The sequence below is a fragment of the Salvelinus namaycush genome, chromosome 26 (assembly GCF_016432855.1).
Source record: "Salvelinus namaycush isolate Seneca chromosome 26, SaNama_1.0, whole genome shotgun sequence".
In the NCBI taxonomy this organism is placed as follows: Eukaryota; Metazoa; Chordata; class Actinopteri; order Salmoniformes; family Salmonidae; genus Salvelinus; species Salvelinus namaycush.
In genome coordinates this window covers 41,122,675-41,131,286 of record NC_052332.1, presented here as the reverse complement: position 1 = coordinate 41,131,286, position 8,612 = coordinate 41,122,675, and positions in this window count along the sequence as shown.

Genomic DNA, 8,612 nt, shown 5'->3' with positions numbered 1-8,612 from the left:
TTGCATGTGTGCTGAAGGGGTTTCTTCACATTTTGTTTTCTTTGACCAGTCTTTTTGTCTCTATGGAAATAGGACTGAACAAAGAATAGAGATGCCATTCATCCCTCCATCATGACATCACTACAATATGAAGTTGGGTAGCAGGAGGTACAGGTGTTGAAATGCACCTGAATAACATCCACCTGTCCCAGAGGTGACAGAACCACTCAGAGAGAGAGAGAGAGAGAGAGAGAGACAGGGAGAGAGAGAGACAGAGGGAGAGCTGACAACAATATAATACAACAACAAAGACAACATCTACAACAACAGCAAACATCAGGTATGAGGATTTATCTAATATCTGCATGTATGCCTGTTGAAAGAATAAAGTACAACACATTTAGTGATTTAGTATTTTTATTTAGTAAAGACTTATTGTTCATGTTTGTAAATATATATTTTTGAACACCAGAAAATACTAGCCTGGATGTGCACACTGTGCATGAAATAAGTTGTGTGATTTAAAATGTGAAATGCTCCTTCAAACAGTGATTATAGACAGCCTATTTACATATTAATACTGGAGCACCTTATGTTTGTGTTTTCAGTGATTACTTTTCAACACTTAATGCATCTGTAGCATGTCACCATGTTGGTAGTAGTTATAGTTAACATCTGTAGCATGTCACCATGTTGTTGGTAGTAGTTCTAGTTAACATCTGTAGCATGTCACCATGTTGTTGGTAGTAGTTCTAGTTAACATCTGTAGCATGTCACCATGTTGTTGGTAGTAGTTCTAGTTAACATCTGTAGCATGTCACCATGTTGTTGGTAGTAGTTCTAGTTAACATCTGTAGCATGTCACCATGTTGTTGGTAGTAGTTCTAGTTAACATCTGTAGCATGTCACCATGTTGTTGGTAGTAGTTCTAGTTAACATCTGTAGTATGTCACCATGTTGTTGGTAGTAGTTCTAGTTACTGTAGTATGTCACCATGTTGTTGCTAGTAGTTCTAGTTAACATCTGTAGTATGTCACCATGTTGGTAGTAGTTATAGTTAACATCTGTAGCATGTCACCATGTTGTTGGTAGTAGTTCTAGTTAACATCTGTAGCATGTCACCATGTTGTTGGTAGTAGTTCTAGTTAACATCTGTAGCATGTCACCATGTTGTTGGTAGTAGTTCTAGTTAACATCTGTAGCATGTCACCATGTTGTTGGTAGTAGTTATAGTTACTGTAGCATCGTCACCATGTTGTTGGTAGTAGTTCTAGTTTAACATCTGTAGCATGGTCACCCTATGTTGTTCGGTAGTATTTTCTAGTTAACATCTTTGTAGCATCGTCACCATGTTGTTGTAGTAGTTCTAGTTTAACCATCTGTTATCATGTCACCAGTTGTTGGTAGTAGTTCTAGTTTAACATCTGTAGCCATGTCACCATGTTGTTGGTAGTAGTCTAGTTACTGTAGCATGTCACCATTGTTGTTTGGGTAGTAGTCCTAGTTTAACATCTGTAGTATGTCACCATGTTGTTGGTCAGTAGTTCTAGTTAACATCTGTAGCATGTCACCATGTTGCTTGGTAGTTAGTTCTCGTTAACATCTGTAGCATGTCAACCTGTGGTAGTAGTTCTAGTTAACATCTGTAGTATGTCACCATGTTGTTGGTAGTCGTTCTAGCTTAACTAGTTAACAATTCTGTAGCATGTCACCATGTTCGTTGGTAGTAGTTCTAGTTAACATCTGTAGCATGTCACCATGTTGTTGGTAGTAGTTCTAGTTAACATCTGTAGCATGTCACCATGTTGTTGGTAGTAGTTCTAGTTAACATCTGTAGCATGTCACCATGTTGTTGGTAGTAGTTCTAGTTAACATCTGTAGTATGTCACCATGTTGTTGGTAGTAGTTCTAGTTAAATCTGTAGCATGTCACCATGTTGGTATGGTAGTAGTTCTAGTTAACATCTGTAGCAGTCACCATGTTGTTGTAGTAGTTCTAGTTAACATCTGTAGCATGTCACCATGTTGTTGTTAGTAGTTCTAGTTAACATCTGTAGCATGTCACCATGTTGTTGTTGTAGTATTTCTAGTAACATCTGTAGCATGTCACCATGTTGTTGGTAGTAGTTCTAGTTAACATCTTTAGCATGTCACCCCATGTTGTTTGGTAGTAGTTCTAGTTAACATCTGTAGCATGTCACCATGTGTTGGTAGTAGTTCTAGTTAACTCTGTAGCATGTCACCATGTTGGTTGGTAGTAGTTCTAGTAACATCGTAGCATGTCACCATGTTGTTGGTAGTAGTTCTAGTTAACATCTGTAGCATGTCACCATGTTGTTGGTAGTAGTTCTAGTTAATATCTGTAGCATGTCACCATGTTGTTGGTAGTAGTTCTAGTTAACATCTGTAGCATGTCACCATGTTGTTGGTAGTAGTTCTAGTTAACATCTGTAGCATGTCACCATGTTTTGTAGTAGTTCTAGTTAACATCTGTAGCATGTCACCATGTTGTGGTAGTAGTTCTAGTTAACATCTGTAGCATGTCACCATGTGTGGTAGTAGTTCTAGTAAACATCCTGTAGTATGTCACCATGTGTGGTAGTAGTTCTAGTTAACATCTGTAGCATGTCACCATGTTGTTGGTAGTAGTTCTAGTTAACATCTGTAGCATGTCACCATGTTGTTGGTAGTAGTTCTAGTTAACATCTGTAGCATGTCACCATGTTGGTAGTAGTTCTAGTTAACATCTGTAGCATGTCACCATGTTGTTGGTAGTAGTTCTAGTTAACATTTGTAGCATGTCACCATGTTGTTGGTAGTAGTTCTAGTTAACATCTGTAGTATGTCACCATGTTGTTGGTAGTAGTTCTAGTTAACATCTGTAGCATGTCACCATGTTGTTGGTAGTAGTTCTAGTTAACATCTGTAGCATGTCACCATGTTGTTGGTAGTAGTTCTAGTTAACATCTGTAGCATGTCACCATGTTGTTGGTAGTAGTTCTAGTTAACATCTGTAGCATGTCACCATGTTGTTGGTAGTAGTTCTAGTTAACATCTGTAGCATGTCACCATGTTGTTGGTAGTAGTTCTAGTTAACATCTGTAGCATGTCACCAAGTTGTTGGTAGTAGTTCTAGTTAACATCTGTAGCATGTCACCATGTTGTTGGTAGTAGTTCTAGTTAACATCTGTAGCATGTCACCATGTTGTTGGTAGTAGTTCTAGTTAACATCTGTAGCATGTCACCATGTTGTTGGTAGTAGTTCTAGTTACTGTAGTATGTCACCATGTTGGTAGTAGTTCTAGTTAATATCTGTAGCATGTCACCATGTTGTTGGTAGTAGTTCTAGTTAACATCTGTAGCATGTCACCATGTTGTTGGTAGTAGTTCTAGTTAACATCTGTAGCATGTCACCATGTTGTTGGTAGTAGTTCTAGTTACTGTAGTATGTCACCATGTTGGTAGTAGTTCTAGTTAACATCTGTAGTATGTCACCATGTTGGTAGTAGTTCTAGTTAACATCTGTAGTATGTCACCATGTTGTTGGTAGTAGTTCTAGTTAACATCTGTAGCATGTCACCATGGTGTTGGTAGTAGTTCTAGTTAACATCTGTAGCATGTCACCATGTTGTTGGTGTATGTCAACCAGTTGGTAGTGTTCTAGTTAACATCTGTAGTATGTCACCATGTTGTGGTAGTAGTTCTAGTTAACATCTGTAGCATGTCACCATGTGGTGGTAGTAGTTCTAGTTAAACATCTGTAGCATGTCACCATGTTGTTGGTAGTAGTTCTAGTTAACATCTGTAGCATGTCACCATGTTGTGGTAGTAGTTCTAGTTAACATCTGTAGCATGTCACCATGTTGTTGGTAGTAGTTCTAGTAAATCTGTAGCATGTCACCATGTTGTTGGTAGTAGTTCTAGTTAACATCTTAGCATGTCACCATGTTGTTGGAGTAGTTCTAGTTAACATCTGTAGGATGTCACCATGTGGGTAGTAGTTCTAGTTAACATCGTAGCATGTCACCATGTTGTTGGTTAGTAGTTCTAGTTAACATCTGTAGTAGTCACCATGTGTTGGTAGTAGTTCTAGTTAACATCTGTAGCATGTTCACCATGTTGTTGGTAGTAGTTCTAGTTAACATCTGTAGCATGTCACCATGTTGTGGTAGTAGTTCTAGTTAACATCGTTAGCATGTACACCATGTTGTTGGTAGTAGGTTAGTTAAATCTGAGCATGTCACCATGTTGTTGGTAGTAGTTCTAGTTAACATCTGTAGCATGTCACCATGTTGTTGGTAGTAGTTCTAGTTAACATCTGTAGCATGTCACCATGTGTTGGTAGTAGTTCTAGTAACATTGTAGTATGTCACCATGTTGTTGGTAGTAGTTCTAGTTATGTAGCATGTCACCATGTTGTTGGTAGTAGTTCTAGTTAACATCTGTAGATGCACCATGTTGGTAGTAGTTCTAGTTAACATCGTAGCATGTCACCATTGTTGGTAGTAGTTCTAGTTACTGTAGCATGTCACCATGTTGTTGGTAGTAGTTCTAGTTAACATCTGTAGCATGTCACATGTTGTTGGTAGTATTCTAGTACGTAGCATGTCACCATGTTGTTGGTAGTAGTTCTAGTTAACATCTGTAGCATGTCACCATGTTGTTGTGTAGTAGTTCTAGTTAACATCTGTAGCATGTCACCATGTTGTTGGTAGTAGTTCTAGTTATCTGTAGTATGTCACCATGTTGTTGGTAGTAGTTCTAGTTAACATCGTAGCAGTCACCATGTTGTTGGTAGTAGTTCTAGTTAACATCTGTAGCATGTCACCATGTTGTGTAGAGTTCTAGTACTTGTAGATGTCACCATGGTTGGTAGTAGTTCTAGTTAACATCTGTAGCAGTCACCATGTTGTTGGTAGTAGTTCTAGTTAACTGTAGTATGTCACCAGTGTTGGTAGTAGTTCTAGTTAACATCTGTAGCATGACCATGTGTTGGTAGTAGTTCTAGTTAACATCTGTAGCATGTCACCATGTTGTTGGTAGTAGTTCTAGTTAAATCTGTAGCATGTCACCATGTTGTTGGTAGTAGTTCTAGTAACATCTGTAGATGTCACCATGTTGTTGGTAGTAGTAGTTCTAGTTAACATCTGTAGCATGTCACCATGTTGTTGGTAGTAGTTCTAGTTCTATAACATCTGTAGATGTCACCATGTTGTTGGTAGTAGTTCTAGTTAACATCTGTAGTATGCACCCATGTTGTTGGTAGTAGTTCTAGTTAACATCTGTAGCATGTCACCATGTGTTGGTAGTAGTTCAGTTAACATCTGTAGCAGTCACCATGTGTTGTGGTAGTAGTTCAGTTAACATCTGTAGCATGTCACATGTTGTTGGTAGTAGTTCTAGTTAACATTTGTAGCATGTCACCATGTGTTGGTAGTAGTTCTAGTTAACATCTGTAGCATGTCACATGTGTTGGTAGTAGTTTAGTTAACATCTGTAGCATGTCACCATGTTGTTGGTAGTAGTTCTAGTTAACATCTGTAGCATGTCACCATGTTGTTGGTAGTAGTTAGTAACATCTGTAGCATGTCACCAAGTGTTGGTAGTAGTTCTAGTTAAATCTGTAGCATGTCACCAGTTGTTGGTAGTAGTTCTAGTTAATCTGTAGCATGTCACCATGTGTTGGTAGTAGTCTAGTTAACATCTGTAGCATGTCACCATGTTGTTGGTAGTAGTTCTAGTAACATCTGGAGCATGTCACCATGTTGTTGGTAGTAGTTCTAGTAACATCTGTAGCATGTCACATTGTTGGGTAGTAGTTCTAGTAACATCTGTAGCATGTCACCATGTGTTTGGTAGTAGTTCTAGTTAACATCTGTAGCATGTCACCATGTTGTTGGTAGTAGTTCTAGTTAACATCTGGATGTCACCATGTTGTTGTAGTAGTTCTAGTTAACATCTGTAGCATGTCACCATGTGTTGGTAGTAGTTCTAGTTAACATCTGTAGCATGTCACCAGTTGTTGGTAGTAGTTCTAGTTAACATCTGTAGCATGTCACCATGTTGTGGTAGTAGTTCTAGTTAACATCTGTAGCATGTCACCATGTTGTTGGTAGTAGTCTAGTTAACATCTGTAGCATGTCACCATGTTGTTGGTAGGTTCTAGTTAACATCTGTAGCATGTCACCATGTTGTTGGTAGTAGTTCTAGTTAACATCTGTAGCATGTACCCTGTTGTTGGTAGTAGTTCTAGTTAACATCTGTAGCATGTCACCCATGTTGTTGGTAGTAGTTCTAGTTAACATCTGTAGCATGTCACCATGTTTGTTGTATTAGTTCTAGTTAACATCTGTAGCATGTCACCATGTTGTGGTAGTAGTTCTAGTTAATACTGTAGCATGTCACCAGTTGTTGGTGTAGTTCTAGTTAACATCTGTGCATGTCCCTGTTGTTGGTAGTAGTCTAGTTAACATTGTAGCATGTCACCATTGTTGTGGTAGTAGTTCTAGTTAACATCTGTAGATGTCACCATGTTGTTGGTAGTAGTTCTAGTTAACATCTGAGCATGCACCATGTGTTGGTAGTAGTTTAGTTAACATCTGTAGCATGTCACCATGTTGTTGGTAGTAGTTCTAGTTAACATCTGTAGCATGTCACCATGTTGTTGTAGTAGTTCTAGTAAATCTGTAGCATGTCACCATGTTGTGGTAGTAGTTCTAGTTAAAATCTGTAGCATGTCACCTGTTGTTGGTAGTAGTTCTAGTTAAATCTGTAGCATGTCACCAAGTTGTTGGTAGTAGTTCTAGTTAACATCTGTAGCAGTCAAATGTTGTGGTAGTAGTTCTAGTAACATCTGTAGCATGTCACCATGTTGTGGGTAGTAGTTCTAGTTAACATCTGTAGCATGTCACCATGTTGTTTGTAGTAGTTCTAGTTACATCTGTAGCTAGTCACAAGGTTGGTAGTAGTTCAGTTAAATCTGTAGATGTCACCATTGTTGGTAGTAGTTAGTTAACATCTGTAGTGTCACCATGTTGTTGGTAGTAGTTCTAGTTAACATCTGTAGCATGTCACCATGGTTGGTAGTAGTTCTAGTTAACATCTGTAGCATGTCACCTGTTGTTGGTAGTAGTTCTAGTAACATCTGTAGCATGTGTCACCATGTTGTGGTAGTAGTTCTAGTTAACATCTGTAGCATGTCACCATGTGTGTTGGTAGTAGTTAAGTAACATCTGTAGCATGTCACCATGTTGTTGGTAGTAGTTCTAGTTAACATCTGTAGCATGTCACCATGTGTTGGTAGTAGTTTAGTTAAAATCTGTAGCATGTCACCATGTTGTTGGTAGTAGTTCTAGTTAAATCTGTAGCATGTCACCCATGTGTTGGTAGTAGTTCTAGTTAACATTGTAGCATGTCACCATGTTGTTGGTAGTAGTTCTAGTTAACATCTGTAGATGTCACATGTGTTGGTAGTAGTTCTAGTAAACTCTGTAGCATGTCACATGTTGTTGTAGTAGTTCTAGTTAACATCTGTAGCATGTCACCATGTGTTGGTAGTAGTTTCTAGTTAACATCTGTAGCATGTCACCATGTTGTTGGTAGTAGTTCTAGTTAACATCTGTAGCATGTCACCATGTTTGTTGGTAGTAGTTCTAGTTACTGAGTATGTCACAAGTTGTGGTAGTGTTCTAGTTAACATCTGTAGCATGTCACCATGTTGTTGGTAGTAGTTTAGTTAACATCTGTAGCATGCACCAGTTGTGGTAGTAGTTCTAGTTAACATCTGTAGCATGTCACCATGTTGTTGGTAGTAGTTCTAGTAATATCTGTAGCATGTCACCATGTTGTGGTAGTAGTTATAGTTAACATCTGTAGCATGTCACCATGTTGTTGGTAGTAGTTCTAGGTAACATCTGTAGCATGTCACCATAGTTGTGGTAGTAGTCTAGTTAACATCTGTAGCATGTCACCATGTTGTTGGTAGTAGGTCTAGTTAACATCTGTAGCTGTCACCATGTTGTGGTAGTAGTTCTAGTTAACATCTGTAGCATGTCACCATGTGTGGTAGTGGTAGTAGTTCTTAGTTAACATCTGTAGCATGTCACCATGTTGTTGGTAGTAGTTCTAGTTAACATCTGTAGCATGTCACATGTTTGTGGTAGTAGTTCTAGTTACTGTAGTAGTCACCATGTTGGTAGTAGTTTAGTAACATCTGTAGATGCACCATGTGTTGGTAGTATTTTAGTTAACATCTTAGCATGTCACCATGTTGTTGGTAGTGTTCTAGTTAAAATCTGTAGCATTGTCACCATGTTGTTGTAGTAGTTCTAGTTAACATCGTAGCATGTCACCATGTTGTTGGTAGTAGTTCTAGTTAACATCTGTAGCATGTCACCATGTTGGAGTAGTTCTAGTTAATATCTGTAGCATGTCACCATGTGTGGTAGTAGTTCTAGTTACTGTAGTATTCACATGTGTTGGTAGTAGTTCTAGTTAACATGTAGCATGTCACCATGTTTGGTAGTAGTTCTGTAACATCTGTAGCATGTCACATGTTGTTGGTAGTAGTTCTAGTATAGTTAACATCTGTAGATGTCACCATGTTGTTGGTAGTAGTTTCTAGATAATAGTTAC